The sequence below is a fragment of the Elgaria multicarinata genome, chromosome 9 (assembly GCF_023053635.1).
Source record: "Elgaria multicarinata webbii isolate HBS135686 ecotype San Diego chromosome 9, rElgMul1.1.pri, whole genome shotgun sequence".
NCBI lineage: Eukaryota > Metazoa > Chordata > Lepidosauria > Squamata > Anguidae > Elgaria > Elgaria multicarinata.
The window spans coordinates 74,437,351-74,455,363 of NC_086179.1; positions in this window are offsets into that span (position 1 = coordinate 74,437,351).

The window sequence follows — 18,013 nt, forward strand, 5'->3', positions numbered from 1 at the left end:
CAACAACCTACAGCACAGAATCACGCAATATAATCCATCAGGCTGGCACTATTTACATTCCTAAATGCGGTGGAGGACAGAATAAGCGTCCAGTCTGTATAGCACTTGCTGACCTTCATTTTTATCCCCTTTCTAACACCCTGAAAGAGATCTGCAATTCTGAATGATTTATGTTCTAGCTCTGCAAGCATGTATGGCTTTGCAAGGTAAAATGCACAATTAATATCCTTCTTTGATATCTTAGTGTGATTCTGTAAGATGCAAACAATTATGGAGTATCATAAACTATCTTGTCACATTAATCAGTCAGGCAAGGTTGTGTGTTGTGGATGAGACACCTCCCAATGAAAAGTGTTTCCTTATTGCATATGCTGACACTTGGAGACATCATAAATTGATTGTATATTTGAGCTGGATATATACTACACACACACCCAAACAAATTAGTTGTGCTCCAAAAGAAGGAGGTTCCCCCAAATCCATTGGCATGTGCCAGACATCTTAATTAAAATGCAAGATGACTATTTGAAATTGCTACCTTGAGGCTCAAAGTAGACCTGACAGTAGACGTGTGTCTGCTGCCAAATATAGCAATTGCCTGCTTAGCTCCACATCACACACACACATCCTTCTTCTGGCTTCACACTGTGACTGTCTGCATTTTCCTGCCCCCAAGTGTCACATCAATGGGTCTCAATGGTGTTAGTGGGAATCCTGGAAAGTTGCAATCTCAAGGCAGGAGGTAAATTTTAGTTGATGTAACAGCGCGGAAGACAGCTCCGCCTAGGACTAGCATTCAAATTGCTGCAATGTCCCTCTTTCCTTCTGGGCCATCACGAGGCCATCAGGATTCTGGGGGAGGATAAGGTAAGTCTGTGATCCTTCCCCTTCCTCCCTCTACACCGTTAGGTATAGACATCCCTCAGGATAGACTTCATGCTCTTGGAGCTAGGTCTGCCTTTGATCTCTCTTATGTTCCACTTCTTCCTATCTTCCTCTCTAATTTCTTTTTCGGTCTCTTTGTCTTTTAGATTTTTGTTTTTCTCCACATACGCTCTGTTGAACAGAGACCTTTGATTCTTCTCTTGCTGACAATGGGTTGGATGCAGACTTAGACATACCTATTCTAGTACCACTGAAATCGATGTTAGGGATACATGAGAATTTTGTTTCAGTTCGCAAATCACTTGAAAATGCCCAGTTTGCAATCCCGAACACAAACAGGAGCATATTTTCTCCAAAAATGTTGCAAATTCCCAAACATGTACTGGCAAAATGTGTACTTGGAAAATGCACACTTTTCTCCAAATGCACACATTTCTCAATATATGCACAACTTTCTCAGTATATGCCAATCTCTCAATTCACACAGCTTTCTCAACATGCACAACATTGTCATAATAGCCAGATTTTTCAAGATGCACAACAATTTTCTCATACACACCTTTCTCAAAATTCACCCATTTAAAATCTTTCATTTATGGGGAAAATTTACGTGGTTTTGGAAATGTGTGCAAATTTGGGAATGGTTTGTGCAATCTTAATGTTGGATAGCTGGTCGTTTTCTGCAATTCTCCTGTTTGCACAAAATGAACAGGGATCACAAACAGAAGAGGAAGTAGAGATGAGCAGCAAGCTGATGTACAGAAAATCTTGGAGGTTGGACCTCGCTCGTTTGCCCATCCAATGTGATTTCAATGGCTCTACTGTAAGTATGATGAGGTCTGGATCCAACCCATTATGTTTGCATCCCCCAATTTTATCCTTATAATGAACCTCGTGAAGTAAATCAGATTAGACAATTGTGACATTTTGAGGCCTTCAGTGAGCTTTACGATGAAGTATGGATTTTAATCCAGTTCTTCCTGGCCAAAGTCCAGCATTCTAGTCAGTGAATTCTACCGACCTTCTGACTTGCAAAGTAGATTTAACACCCATGGTCGACATGCCAGAGGGAATTCAAACCACATATACAAATCTGCTTTCTTGCTTTGTTTTGCAAGTATATGTTTGATTGAAATCCGTGTTGTGTTTTACCATTACACACACCTGTTTTTAGTGCAACCTTCATCCAAACCAATACTTTCAAGTTAAACATTTTAATGAGGTGTTTGGAACTATCATGTAAGACAAAGGAGTGTGTGAAAATCAGGTTAAGATGTTTAACTGCATAATAGAAACAAGATTATTTTTGGCTCCCTATTCGCTAATAATTTTTGAAATGGAAATTGGTTCTGGCTTGAACCAGGGGTTACATACAGTTTCTTCTTCCTCCAGGGCTTTGATGTTGGGGCTGTGATGAGAGTTCCTTAAAATGTGTGCTCTGCCGAACAGTTTCAAAGCATCTTCAAAGGAGAAAGTGATGATGCTGTTTCACTGCCAGCGGAAGCGTGGGTGTTCTTGAAATCTGTAATTGAAAAATTCAACAAATATGATATCGGATGTAGGTCAGGTGAGTTCTTTCTTATCATTCATCACTTAGGACTATCTTATTTCTTTCCCCAGTGAATGATGAAGGTGCTAAGGGAACTGTTGATACATATATTGCTTAACCAAAGACCTTTCCCAACCATGGTTTTAGAAAAAATAATAATGTGAGAAATATGTAATCACTACCTTTTTCAGAAACTTGAAGGACAATCCCTGGGCCAAAGGCAATGAGCCTGTCTTCAGAACATGCAAATCAATGTCAAGTAAACCACATTGGGGAATCAATTTTGTCTAGTTTTTTTCCTGCTAGATGCTTCTACTATTAAATTGTACTCTGCATTTCTATCCTCCTGCTTTCCTCCAAACCTTTTCTCTGGAGTCCCAAAGAGCTTTCCTTGGTGCCTGCTCATGGAAATAAGGCCACTGAGTGGCAACATAAAAACTCAAGGCACGTGCTGTAATGAAGTCAGGGGCTCACATGGCAGAAATGCCATGATTGGTGCTGTGCCAAAACCCCACCTGCTCTTTCACAACCTCTGTGTCACGTTTCTGCCTCTTTCATTGATATTTTGAGAACTTTGGAGAAATTTCTCAGTGTGGAGAGTTTCAGTGCTTACCTTACCTTACGGAGGTGGCTGAGGTGTGTGTGTGCTCTTTCTTTTTCCATTTTTACTCTGTTCTGTCCTTGCAGCCTCACCAGCTGATGGAGCTTTCTGAAATGCCCCTTAGAGGACTTTGCCAGGACTTCCTCCATTGAGCTTTCCAGTGGTGCTGATTGCTGAGTGCCTGAAAACTGAGCAAGGCAATTTTTTTTTATTTAGGGTTGTTGTTATCAGAAGTCATCATCATCATCATCATCATCATCATCATCGTCATCATACCTTGCTTGTATATCCTTGCCAGTTTCATCCTCTCCACACGCTACTTCTTTTAGCCCAGGAGATCCATATTCCCTCCTTTTCAAAGAACTTGTCAATTTCAGTGCTTCTGGAGGGAAGGAAGGGGAACCAGGAAGTGGAGGATGAAATTGACTTGTACTGAATATGGATCTGCTGAGCTAACTGAAGTAGGGTGGCGAGGATGAAACTGACAAGCATATTTACAAGAAGGAAATATGTCTCTGCAGGGCTACATAGTGGACAGGCAGACTTGCTACCATGCACACTTGCACAAAATCGACAATAAAAAATATTAAAAGAACACAACCCCATTTGTGCAAATTTCAAGATACCCCCCCCAAAAGATCCAGTTTGCACAAATTGCTGCCATTAAAAAATATATATATCCAGAATCTATGTATTGGATTGACTCACTACAAATTGAGTCAACACCAGTGGGGTCAGGTGGGGGGCACGGAACAAAATCTGCCAGGGCCAAAATAGAAAAATCCAACAAGATTTCACCCCCAGAATGGAACCCTAACCCTACCCCATATCAAATACTAGTATTGTGACTTGGGCATTGAACATGGATTCTCAACTATACAATTACCCAATCCAAACAAACCGCTTTTGGGGGGCGAGAAAGAGAGATCATTGGATCAGGGATCTGCATGGATATAATTGCAGCATATTATCTGCATGATGGACGAGCATATGTGTCCATTTGTTTAACACTCTTTATCACCCAGATAACTAAACTTGAATTTAGAGGTGTGGATTTGTTTGCATCAGAAGCTTTTTTCCCCTTGTTTTTGGAGAAACCAGCTCTATATCTTCATTTCAACCCATTCCCTGCCCATGTTACAATGTTGGCTTCAGGATCTTCCAACGAGGTACCCTCAGTTGACTCCTTTAGCTTAGAAGAGGTAAGATGTGCAGACTCAGGCCTCAGCTAGACCTATGGGTCTACCGCAATGGAGGGGTGAGGATCTCACGATATTGTTATAATGAGATTTCCCCCTCTGTTTACATGCAGTGCACAATTACCTCCGAGGGAGAGGATGTCACACCCGCCATTTTGTTTTGTTTTTTTAAGAAAACAGAAACAGTGCATGAGCACTCGTGTGCTAAAAGGTAAGGGTGTTGTTGTTTTTAAAAATAATAATTTCCAGCTCCCCCCACCCTCAATGGGCACAGTTCCCAGCTCCTCGCAAGTAGCCACGAGGAGCTGGGACAAACCACAACACCCGCCTACCCATTCTGTGGTCTTGGGATCATCCCAAGACCATGGAAAAAGTGGGCTGAAAGGGTTGGGCAAGGGAGGGATCATCCCTTCCTGCTCCCGGGATCCCCTGTGCATCACGTGGACACACAAGGATGATCCCAGGGATCACCCCGGGATATTGCCCAGTCTAGCTATGGTCTCAGAATTCTGTCATGCTTCATTTGGGTGCTCTATGGGAATGGTGGTGATGTTCAACCAGTGGACTGGTTACCAGTTTTGGGGGCTCAGCCCAAGCCTAACCTTGCTATAGTCTAATGTTGTCTTCAACATGGAACCACATGAGATGAGGCTGCTGAGGCGATTTTCTGGAGAAACTGAGGTTATGACTATCATCATGTCAATTTTTATGGAGGGATGGTTTTGTAAGGTCATTATGACTCATAAATCTAAAAAAAAGAAGCCGCTAAAAATTGTGTGTAAAATGGAGGAGGAGGGAAGCTTTGCACTTGAAAAATACCATGTCTGCATTGGAGTTTCTTACTAGATCATAATCAAAAGCCATGAATGTTCTTAGATTATCAATTGTGATCTTTTGCATGATGGAAGAAAAGTTTTAAACCCCAATATTTGTTCCTTGTGGGGCTTTATTTTATCTGCCAATAACATAGATAAATAGCTCAATTTCCCTTATGGATAGTGAAGGATCATAGCGCAGTTTGGAAACCACAAGACAATTTGGGATCTCTTAGAGACAAATTTCAATTTGATTGTACTAGGAACACTACAGTCCAGTTGGAGTCAAAGGAAAATACAGTCATACCAGGTGGAGGCCTACTTTTGCAATGCATGTTTTGTTTAATTTTACAGAGAGTGTGTGTGTGAGAGAGAGAAAGAGAGAGAGAGAGAGAGAGAGCACGGAACAAAGTGTGCAGTATTAAGTAAGCCTGATGTATATATTCTTCTCCTTGCCAAAGAGACATCTGCCAAAATATTTAATAAATGTTCTCTTTTGAGAACATATGCTGTGTACATATGGGTGGCAGCAACCTGAGAGACCCCATTAAGGAGTGCATTTTGCTAGTATATTTTTCAGGCATGAAATACATGTAGTAAAAATTCACTCTGGATAAATTTTGAACCTCAAAGTCACAAGCAAAGTTACAACCTAACTGCAGTGTCAAGTTCCTTAAGGGTAATAATGTGAATTTATATTTAAACAACAACAACAACAACAAAACCATAACCATCCTCTTGCATCTCAACACTTTATCATTGCCATTTCCAAATCTTTACTTAATTTACTTGTCTTAATTGCACATGGCATTATAAAATTGCACTTTCTCTGTTCTGTTTGCACCTGCCATCCCTAATGTATTACCATGTGTGAGATTTATGAGAGCAGCACATGAGGCCTGTCGTGGTTAATCACATTTGTAACCTTTCAGGTGTGTGACAGCACAGTTCGAGTTGGGAAGCAGGCTGTGCATTTATTTATTTTTGGATTGCTGAGCATATTTCTAAAATGATACCCTTAAGTTATAGGTAGATTTCTGGTAGCAGGCAGCAAACACAAGGGTAATTAGATTCTCATTCCACAACAAAGAATGTTTTGTAATTCAAAGGAATATCCCAATAGTTGGAAAAACCAGATAAATGTGCATCGGTTATCTTTCTAGAACTAGGGTAAAAATAACTGTAAAATGCTGCATTTTGATTAGCTATTTATTCCCCGTTTTATCATATCTAGAGTAGATATAATGAACTGTGATTTCATCCAAGAAGGAACTCTTTCAGAAGTTCAAACAAGAGTTAATGTCTTAGGTGCGAGATATAAAATGGTAGAACAAATTAATCTTCTAATTCAGTAAAACAGGTAGAAGGGAAATGTGTATGTCTATTCACTTTATTAAGGAATTTTGTCTTTCCACAGCAATACTATGGATTAAAAATAATGAGATATTTAAGAAGAGATTTGCAGTAGAAGATCCAAAGTTATTTAAAATGCTTAGAAATGTATTAGAGAACATAGCATATCTAATTTACAAATCCAAACCATTTAAGCACATTTGAGAACGGATGGTCTAATGGTTTTAATTTGTCATTTTGAAATTAATTCCAAATTTGAATCAATGAAAGAATAAACAGAATTTGGACAAATCCACTGGTTATTGCAAACTGACTATAGCTCCGAAGAAACAGGAGTTCAAACAATTGTTACAATCCTTTCTTTGACTTTCCAGAATAATTATCAAAAAGAGTTTTCAACAGGTCCTCTTTTTATAACTATTGTCTGTAGTTATAAAGAACTATTTTCAGTTTGCTCAGTTATTATGGGTGTTTATTCTTTATTTATAGTTTTTGATCTTTAAAAACACACAGAAGTAAACAAAATAATGACCCATGCTTAAATTGTTACAGACTACGGTGAACATCAAATCAGAGTACCATGCACACCACAAAGCAATTCCACCTAACATCTCTTCAGGATCAAAGCTTCACTTGTTCAAAACAAAACAGATTATCATGTTTATCACCATCACCAGGCTCCATTCGGACATATCCTACATCACTCAGTGCATTGTAGAATAAAGATATATTGTCATATATATGGTTGTTGGTGCAATGTTTTTGTTGATTCTACATAATTGTGGAATGGAGGCCACTTTTCTAAAATGTTATCTATATTAATCAGAATGGAATTACCTTTCATGAGGGTTGAGATTTTGTCTATCATCAAGATTTCCTGTGTTCTCTCAAAACATTCACAGGAATCTCCCAGCACCAACTTCTGAAATCATCCCTCCATGAAGGGCCAGAGCTACCATAGAACAGTGTCTCCAAGTCCCATCCAAGACAGATACCTCAGAAAGATACCATACTTGATGGTACTGAAAGCCACTCAGAGGTCTTGCAGAACCAACAGGAACACAATCCTTCTATCCAGCGCCCAGTGTAGATCATCCACCAAGGTGACCAAAGCAGTCTTTGTCCTATAACCAAGCCTGAAACCAGACTGAAATTAATTTAGAAAATCTGCCTCATCCAGAAACCCCAGGAGCTAAGAGGCCACCATACACCTCATGGTGTAGAGAAAGTGGATAGAGAGAAGCCTCTCTCTCTCTCTCTCTCTCCAATAATAATAACAACAGGACCTAAAGTCATCCCATGAAGCTGAATAGTTAGACACTCAAGACAGAAAAAAGGCAGTACTTCACACAGCATATAGATAACATATGGAATTCATTACCACAAGATGTAGTGATGGCCACCAACTTGGATGACTTTTAGGGGGATAAGGCAAATTCATGGAGGAAAAGGTTATCAATGGCTTCTTGTCATGATGACTATATATGACCTCCAGTGTGAGGAGCAGCATGCCTCTGTATGTGAACATGAGTGGTAGGGGCTACTGCACTTCAGTCCTGCTTGTAGCCTTTCTATGGGCATACTGTAGGCCATTGGGCAAACAGAATGCCAAACCAGACAAGATACGCATGGCGCTGCTTATGTTCTCTTTCCCCTTCCTCTCTTCTTCTTCTTCTTCTTCTTCTTCTTCTTCTTCTTCTTCTTCTTCTTCTTCTTCTTCTTCTTCTTCTTCTTCCTCCTCTTCTTCCCTTCCTAGTGGGCTTTTAGGAGGGACAGATCACTCTTGCTAGAAGTTTGAATTAATCCCTTGTAGAGGGCTTTTGAAATTAGGCCAAGACCTGCTGGGTGCCCACTTCTAGGCTCAACTGTGGTCAATCTAAAATGTAATTTCCAGTCTTCTCATATCTGTGCCAGAGGAGAGGATGGTAGGGTAATGCTAAATCATTTTTTAGCATTGTGTGTGGTTCGGAGACTGAGAGCGAGAGAGCGAACGCAACTCCCCCCGCCCCAGAAAACAAGTAGAAAACAATGCATTTTAAGTCAGCAAATTCCCCACAAAAAAACTGGATGTACATCCTGTGTTAACAACATTTTCTTATAAGGTCTCTTTTTAACAAGTTCTCAAAAACTAAATCCTTCCTCCTGTTCTTTAACAGTTGGAACCGATGAGCTGAAATAAGTATTCTACTAGAACTGCCAGGCATGCAGGGTTTTTTATTATTCCATTTTAAACTAAATAATATGCTGTTATCATTATTCTGTTCAGCCAGCACTCCACTACCCATCTTTCTCGTCTCCAGTCTGTATCCTGTGTGGAGGAAGAATTACTAAGGAAAATCAGAGTGGGAGACAGAGAGAGATTCAGAAAGTGCCAAGGTAAAAGAAACCCATTTTCTTTCAGAAAGTCATACACTCCTCATCTCTTTCCTTTTAAGTTTTCTACTAGCTTCCTCTTAAACCTCTGTCAAAAGTGCTACTGAATTGACCTTAACTGTACTCTATAAAGATATCACTTAATCTGGAAAAAAAAAGTATGATCCCCCCATTCCCTCTGCTCCTGGGTTATACTGGTGGCAGAGAATTTTGATATTTCCCATTATGAGTAAATTCAAACCTTTTGCAAAACCTTTGCATGAGGCCAAACCTGAAGTCATTGTGCTGGTTTAGGCCATCACCTCTTTCTTTGAAATACAGAAGTTCTGGCTGAAATAACTTTGTAAAGTAGATCCTGAATACTTAGAAGAAAAGTTTCAAGGAAGAGTCTGTGACCGGGAGCATCACAAGTGGTCACCCCTGCTACTGATTCAGTGACAAATGCTGAAGTCCCCAACTCAGGATTACCACTAGCTTTAGCCAAATAAAATTCACCTGTTTTCTTAATAAAATAAATTTTCTGCTCAACTATATACAACATGTTAGTTCCATGATGATGAATAATTCTATATTATATACAGGGATCTGAGAGTGATCCACACCACCTGTTGCTGTTGTTGTAACATCATCATCATCATCATCATCATCATCATCATCATCATCATCATCATCATCATTATATTTCTCCTATCCATATTGCCCCAAAGCTGACAAGGACTGGATGCACTTTGTATTAGAAAATCTAATAGGACTTGTGATGCTTTCTGCAGATCAGGAAAAAAAAATGCATCTGATAAAATACATGCATTTAAAAAGTAGACAAAGAAAAATGCATACAGTTCAAAAATGTGTACAAATACACTTTAATCAATGAGTGGATGTATATGAGAATGCATGTGATGTGTTATGCATGAATGCATATATTCTATACAGCACACAGAGAGGGAGGGAGGGTGTGAGAGAATCACCAGTACTAATTTACTGTGATTTGGATGTAGGATCTTGTAAATGAACATCAAAAGCATCAGTCTGGGAATATCCATCCCTAGAAATTTAGACGACATGTTTTTAGTGAACAATTCTATGCCCCCCTGACAGCATCTGGGGTGGGGGGTGGGGAAAGGGGATAGGATAGTTTGGCTTCCTGATGAGAGTCAAAGCTCCAACCTTGGAACCAGGAAACTGCACTCCCCTCCCTCTCCCTCTCCCTCTCCTAGCCAGTGCAGAGAGAACCATGCAGGCTACCTCCCTGTGCTTGAAAAATGGATCATGAAGAACAGGGGGCATTCCTGAGCCAGATCTACACTACTGCTTTAAAGCGCTTTATAACAGTTTTGACCACTGTAGATGGACTGTGTCCTGGGCCCCAACAGTTCTCAAAACTGTTATAAAGCACTTTAAAGCAGTAGTGTATATCCTGCCCTAGAGGTGGGGAAGGGAGGAGACCTGGGTTGGCTATGATCTGACACATCCTATAGTTACCCCAGCTTTCGTCCAAGGCATCACCATGAAATGGGCAAAGTCGCTCATCTAGCAGAAATGCAGGGTGGCTGGAGCACACCTCTGCTGTCCTCCTGCCTGCATTGGAGAGGCAGCAGCCTCCAAATTCAGAGGCTGCCAGCAATCCCCATAGGGTTGTGCCCTGAATCTCAGTGAAAAGAGGCTCCAGAGCATTGTCTGAGAACTTATGATGCAGCCCCCATGCAGAAGCTAAGCAGGTCTGGGTCTGGTCAGTCTAGATCCCAGTGTTTGCCACCTTGAATTTCATGATAGGAAATACCTGTGCTGAGTAAATTAAACGTCTGTGGTGCTGTGAATCATGATAATATTCCTGCAACATCAACCTAACTTTATAGGTTGTGACGTTCCTAGGAAATAGAGTCATTTGTGTTTCCCATATTAAGCATTACATAGCACTGAGCCACACCAAAATATTGCAATATTTAAGCAAAACCTATGAAGGAAATATGAAGTTCCCAACCCCATTCTGTCCTTGTAAGGCAAATGTGGGGCACATCATAAGAACATAAGAAGAGTCTTGCTGGATCAGACCAAGAACCTATCTAGTCCTGCATATTGTTCACACAGTGGCCAAAGAGCTATCCATGGGAAACCCACAAGCCGGAAATGAATGCAACAGCACCCTCCTGCCCTAGCAACTGGTGTACATCGGCATACTGCTTCTAATACTGGAGGTAACATATAGTCATCACGACTATTAGCCACTAATAGCCTTACCTCCATGAATTTGTCTACCCCCCTTTAAAGCCATCCAAATTGGTGACCATCACTATATCCTGTGGTAGTGAGTTCCATAATGTAACAATGTACTGTGTGAAGAAGTACTTCCTCTTATTCATCCTGAATCTCCCACCAATCAGTTTCATGGGAAGACCCTAAGGCTCTTGTCTTATGCTCGAGGGAGAAAAATGCCTCCCTATCCCCTTTCTCCACACCACACATAATTTTGTACATGTCTCCCCTTTTCACCATTTCTCCAAAAGCTAAACAATCCCAGCTGTTGTAACCTTCCTCCATATGGGATTTCCTCCAGTCTCTTGATCATTTTAGTTGCCCTTTTCTGCCCTTGTTATTATTATTATTATTATTATTATTATTATTATTATTATTATTATATTTATTTGTATCCCGCCTTTTGCCCAATGCTGGGCCTCAAGGCGGCCTTACAAAGTTTAAAATATACATGGGGGGGGGAGGGAAACAAAACCATAAACAATTAAAAAATACACAACAAAATTATAAAACATTAACATAGATGGAGGGCTGGATTATTCTCCAAAGGCCTGCTTGAACAAAAAAGTTTTAGCCTGCTTCCGAAAGCCCATCAAGGAGGGAGCCAGCCTAGCTTCCCCAGGAAGAGAGTTCCAGAGCACTGGAGCAGCCACCGAGAAGGCCCTCTCCCATGTTCCCACCAAGCGTGCCTGTGAAGAAGGTGGGACTAAAAGAAGGGCCTCTCCAGAAGATCTCAAGGCACAGGCAGGCTCATAAGGGAGAATACGTTCTTTCAAATAACCTGGACCCGAACCATATAGAGCTTTATAGGTCATAACCAGCACTTTGAATTGTGCCCGGAAACAGACTGGAAGCCAGTGGAGCTGTTTTAACAGGGGAGTTGTCTGCTCCCTGTAACCAGCCCCAGTCAACAATCTGGCTGCAGCTCTTTGAACCAGCTGGAGTTTCCGAACACTCTTCAAAGGCAGCCCCACGTAGAGCGCGTTACAGTAATCCAATCGGAATGTAACTAAGGCATGTGTCACCGTGGCCAGGTCCGACATCTCTAGGAATGACATCCCTTGTTCCAACTCTACAACACTTTTTTTTAAAGATGTGGTAACTATAACTTCACATCATATGTCAAAGATGGTCACACCACAGACTTCTAGAAGGTCAGCATGATATTGACCATTTTATTTTCCATTCCTTTCCTAATGATGCTAACATGGAATTTTGCCTTTTGCACAGCAGCCACACAGTGGACTGACAGATCCTCTTTGTGTGGTGGTGAAGGAGGGCATATTGTAAGATTATTTCTTCATTTGAAATTTTACTAAATATGTGTAAGATTGGTTATAAAAGTTTGTTGGCATAGCATAGAGAAGGAAGCTTTTGGAGACATAGAATGGGTTTAAATGGGTGTACGAGTGATAGGATAGTGCTTTAATATTAAATTGGCAAGTAGGCATACACACATAGAACACTATATCAGGGTTTGGATGCTTTAGTTTAGATAAGGCCTGATGGAAAATGATTTGGGAATATGGTTTGAGGTTGCTCAAAGACCTTACTCATGAGGACTGGCAACTTGGTGTTGCTCAAATGACATTAGTCATAAGAACTTGTGACATGTACTAACTGTAACTAGGTGAAGGGTCCAGGGTTAAGAACAGGTGAGGTTGTGGTTGGAAAAAATCCCCTGTCCATAAGAACAGAGAAGTAAAGTAGACATTTGACCACTTGAAAAGCTGAAGTAATGTCCAACTTAGAGATAAACAAATACGTCAGAAAAGGATGGAACATTCTGTGAAGAGGATAATCTAAATTTATGATGTGGACTAATGGATTTAGCTATTTCAGAATAAATCAGTATGTATTGGTAGGGAGGTCTTTGTCTCTGAGAAGGGTTTTTAAGTCTGGACACAGAAGACAAAGATGTCTTCTCTTTCCCTCAGGCATGACTTGGTCTTGCCTGGGAGAGATGGGAGTCCCTAGGTGAAGAAGAGCTCTTTCTCAGAGTCTGTGTTTGTGTTTGTCTTGTTCTTCAGAAATCTTCCGGACTTGTGAGTATATTATTTTAATTTGCTTTGCTGAATGGAGGTTCATGTGTCTGTTTGACTTTAACTTTCTTAAATTGTTTTAATAAATGTTTTAAAGTTATAACAGTTTAATTGAGTTTGTGAGTCTGAGGGCCTTGCTAGACGTACCTGATAATCTGGTGGGCAGTAGGGGTGAGGCCCCGCTGCAGCTAGCGCGGGCCGCTGCCCCTAGCTAGACGTAACATGTGACGGGGTAAGGGAAAGCCCCAGCACGTTGGCCATTTTTTATCTTAAAGGGGCCATGTGCGCAGGAGCGCACCAACGAAAAGGTAAGTTTTTTTTTAAAAAAATAAAGGGCTTCCCGCTCCCCCTGCCCGTGATTCCCCCCCACAATGTCTGATGCCCCCCGCCCGCTTGCTTGCCCTCCTGTCCCCCACTCACCTGTCCCCCGCTCACCATGTCCGTCCCCCACTCGCTCGCCATGTCCATCCCCCGTTCGCTCGCCATGTCTGCCCCCCGCTCGCCATGTCTGATGCCCCCTCTGCCCCCCCAGACGTGATCTCCCCACCCTGGCTCTGCTCTTCCCCCCATCTCTTCTGCCGGGTCTGCTCTTCACCCCCTGGCCCCCATCTCTCCCCCTCCGCGATTCCCCCCCTGGCCCGATGGGCACAGCACTCCTATGAAGCATTGTGCCCAGTGCGTGGCTTTTCCCAGCTACTCACAAGTAAGCCATGTAGCCGGGAAAAGCCATGGAATTAGCTAGGTTTTCTGCAGGAAAAACCAGGCCTAGCTGTGGAAAAACCAGGCCACAAGCAGATCTGTTTATCCCGGGTCAAGGGAGGATTTAGCCCGGGGTGACCCCAGGATCCCCTGTGCGTCATCTGCATGCACAGGGGTGAGCACAGGGGTGAGTACAGATGTCAACCCGGGCTAAACCCTCATCTAGCAATGGCCTGAGTGAAGTCAATCATTCTGGGTGTCTATCTCCAGATCTTCCTTACAGCTACTACAGTGGGGAATTTAAGGAGTACCGTTGCAAAGTATTGCAGGAACTTACGCTTCCAAGCAGCCTGTGTTCAGTGTGGCTTAAAATAAAAGTCACCTGAAAAATCCCCTTACAAAATACATATTTCCAATATGTGATGCTTATGCCCTGTATATACTTAGGCCAGATTTGATGCAATCCTTCACCTCAAACAAGAGGTCAGCTCAGACCTGCATGTATATCTATGAAGTGTCTGCCTCACATGTTACTTTATATGAGTGGTACAGGCAGGAGATGCAGCTGTCCTATACCACGCACAGAGGATCATTGGCTGGGTGAGTGTTTGTGGAATGTGGAGCGTGGAAATAACGAGGCAACACAAGTAGCTGGGTTTTAAACTGGGCCACATTTTATTAAACATACCAGCAGAAGGGTAACCTAAGCGGACAGCATCTCTGCAATGGCCTACAGCTGTAAACTGCTAGGGCGAGTCATTCCTGGCCATAGGGTGGTGTTACTCAGTTCGCCACCCCCTGGCTCCCCCTTTTGAGGTGGGAGACCATCCGGTGTCACTCCTCCCCGTGACGCCAGCCTCCGGGTGAGTGAGAAAGGTCAGCCTCAAAGGTAACCAGCTGGACCGCTGGGTTCGCAGCTGGTGAGCTTCAGGCGTTTACCCATCACCATTAGGTGCCTTGGAATGCTCACTAATCCTCACCGTATGAAAATGTCCGCTTCCCTGCCAACCGATGTGACCAAATTATAAATTACCAATCAACCTATTTAATACTACCCGCCTGTCCTGCAGTGCGAAGTAGGCGAAAAAACTCACGACCTTAACAATAGGTAATGAGTAAAAAATTCCTACTTGGTCTCCTAAAGTCAACCAGCAAACCCACACTGCCTACAGGGAAGAGAGGGAGGGAGCCGCTTTTGAAGAAGAAGGAGGAGGGGAGGGGTTAGGGAAGTGGACATTTTTGTGAACCGCCCAGAGAGCTCCGGCTATTGGGCAGTATAGAAATGTAATAAATAAATAAATAGAGCTCTTATATAGCCTCCCCAACCCCTCCCATCCCTGGTGGCATCATGTGAGGCCAGCCAATGGCCTGCCTCCATGCCTCGTGTGGTCACCCCCACCTGCAACAGCCTCACCACGTCCAATCTTCGCTGGGCATGTGTTTAAGGCGTTTGTAGTGACTGTAAGCTTTTGAAATACCAATGCCTACTAATTTCATCATATCATGATCAGTGTGATATGATTGCAGCATGACTCCAGGAACACAACAACTTCACAACTGAAAACCCCTCGATTTGAAGCTGGCTGTTTCTGAGCTGCTAAAAGAGGCAGAAAAGGAGATTGGGATTTGACCTGGTTTGTGTTGATTTTGATCGTCTCTTTCTCCAGAACATCCTTTCTGAGCTAATATATTTTCTTAACTATTAAAAGCTTTCAGAAGAGTACTCAATTCTATCAGATCCAAACGACAAGCTATTTTGTTATGGAAAGATGCAGCCCTTTTATGTTTGAAATATAGCTTTCAGCTTTCTGATATGGAAGTCAAGGAAACACTTAAAATCAAGGACAAATGATAAAATCAGCATAGTTACTGGGAGGAGGTAAGCTGTAAAAAGAAAGACAGCTGTAAAGCACGTTTGGTCACCAGCAGAATTTATAAACAAAGAGCCCAATCCTAACCAATATCATGAAGGACAGAAATTCCCTGTCTTATGAGAGAAATATAGGGCTCCCAACCCTGTGTTACCCTTGTAAAACAAATGTAGGGATGGAGAGTTAAGGGCAAATCAGTGGGGTAGGAGGGAATGCTTAATCCTTCTTTTTGCCATTCTTTCTTTCCTTCAAATTCCACTCACCCACCCCTCACACGTACACACCTCACTGCAGGTTTAATGTATTTTTTTTTTATCCCAGCCAAACTCTGAACCCAGTAAAAAGCTCAGCATAAGGAAAGGTAGCTTCTGGGGGTGTATGCATGGTATAATTGGTGGGTATTGGTTAAACAATTCTCTTTTCCACTGATCTTCTGCTTCAGTTCTTTCCATTCTGCCCCACATTCATACTACCTCAGCAACCTCAAGTTTAGAAGCACACATGTGCTGAGGGAACATAGCATTCCTTTCTAAAGGTAAGGAGAAGCACGGACTTCTCTTGACATTTTTTTTTATTTATTTATTTATTACATTTATATACCGCCCCCATAGCTAGAGCTCTGGGTGGTTTACAGAAATTCTAAAATTGAGATAGAAATGAGTATACAAAATTTAAAATCCGAAAACGCAGAACGTACATACATAAAGCATTAAAAACCATTACAAATAAACATGTGGGTGATTAAGATGTGCTGCCATATGCCTGGGCAAAGAGGAAAGTCTTAACCTGGTGCTGGAAAGATAGCAGCGTTGGCGCCAGGCGAGCCTCGTCAGGGAGATCGTTCCATAGTCTGGAGGCCACCACCGTAAAGGCCCTAGGCCTTAGCTAGACTTACCGGTCTATTGTGATAGAGGGGTAAAGATCTCACGATATTTTTATCATGAGATCTCTCCCTCTGTTTACACGTGGCGCGCGATGACCTCAGATGGAGAGGACGTCACGCCTGCCATTTTTTTTAAAGAGGAAGCAGCGCATGAGCGCTTGTGCGCAAAAGGTGTTTTTTATTATTTTAAAAATTTTCCTGCTCCCCACCCCCACCCCCGATGGGCGCAGAGCTCCTGAGTAACCACGAGGAGCTGGGACAAACCGTGATGGCCAGCCACATTTTCCGTGGTCTCGGAATCAGTCTGAGACCACAGAAAAAGCAGTCCTAAAGTGTAGGGTGAGATCCTAGGGCAAGGGAGGGATCATCCCTCCCTGATCCCAGGATCCCGTGTGTCATGTGAATGCATGGGGATGATCCCGGGGATCACCCTGGGATAAAGTCCCGTCTAGCTATGGCCCATGTTTGCAGCGAGGAATCAACCTGTATCTGTACCACTTCGGAGGTGGAGTCTCACACGATGGAACATTCTCCCATGGGAAACAACAACACTCTGGGCACCTCAAAATGAGTGATTTATTGCATGCTCATGACTGGCCACTCACAAAAGTTTGTGGATCTTTAACACAATGTTTTTTGCAGGTCTTTAATATGACGTCTTTTTTGTGGGTCTTTTACATGATGTCTTTTCATGGAAAAGAACCAAGTGGTAACATGTGAAAAAAAGAGGATCTTCTGCCACTAGATGGTGGTGCCTCAATGGAAGTTAATGGAGCATGCTTAGAAGGGAAGTATTCAATTCAAACCACATGGTCGCCCTTCTCTGTCCTTGTAATGCAGCTCATAACAATCGTGCCAAAAAGCAGGTGGCACAAACACCCTAAGTAAGCAATTCAATTTCCCCTTAATTTAAAAATGCCTTTTGGTCTGTTGCTAAAGGCTTTTTTTAATTCGTTGGGTGCTGTCTATTTCTTCCATTGCTGTATTTTTATGGTGTTTTTATGGAACTGTTTTAATGCGATGTTTTTTGTTGTTTTTTCACTTAAGATTCTATTTTTGACATGAACTTTATTAATCACCATGAGTGTCATTTTTGAAAGAAATGGGAGGGGGGGAATCAATGAATAAATCAGGTACTGCCCAGACAGAGGTTTACCACCTCGGCACCAACACTTGCATTACACAGGCCCAGCCCCCAGGACACTTGGGAAGCTGCTGGTGTTCCAGTACACCAGCAGAGGCCACTTCTGTGCTGCCACCTAGTGGGGAAACAATTTCCCCAGTTCTACTTGGAAAAAAAGGTGTTGAGGTATCTGTGCTTCATTGATTTTTATATTTCAAGCTCTATAGAACAGCCTGCTACAGTAACCTAGGGTCCCCCAAACTGACCCTTTTTCACTGCTACCAATTCCCTTGGAATGCTTTTAACAGCATGATATAAATGACACTAGAGGCAGCCTGAAGTATTAAATCAGATTGTTTATTGCAGG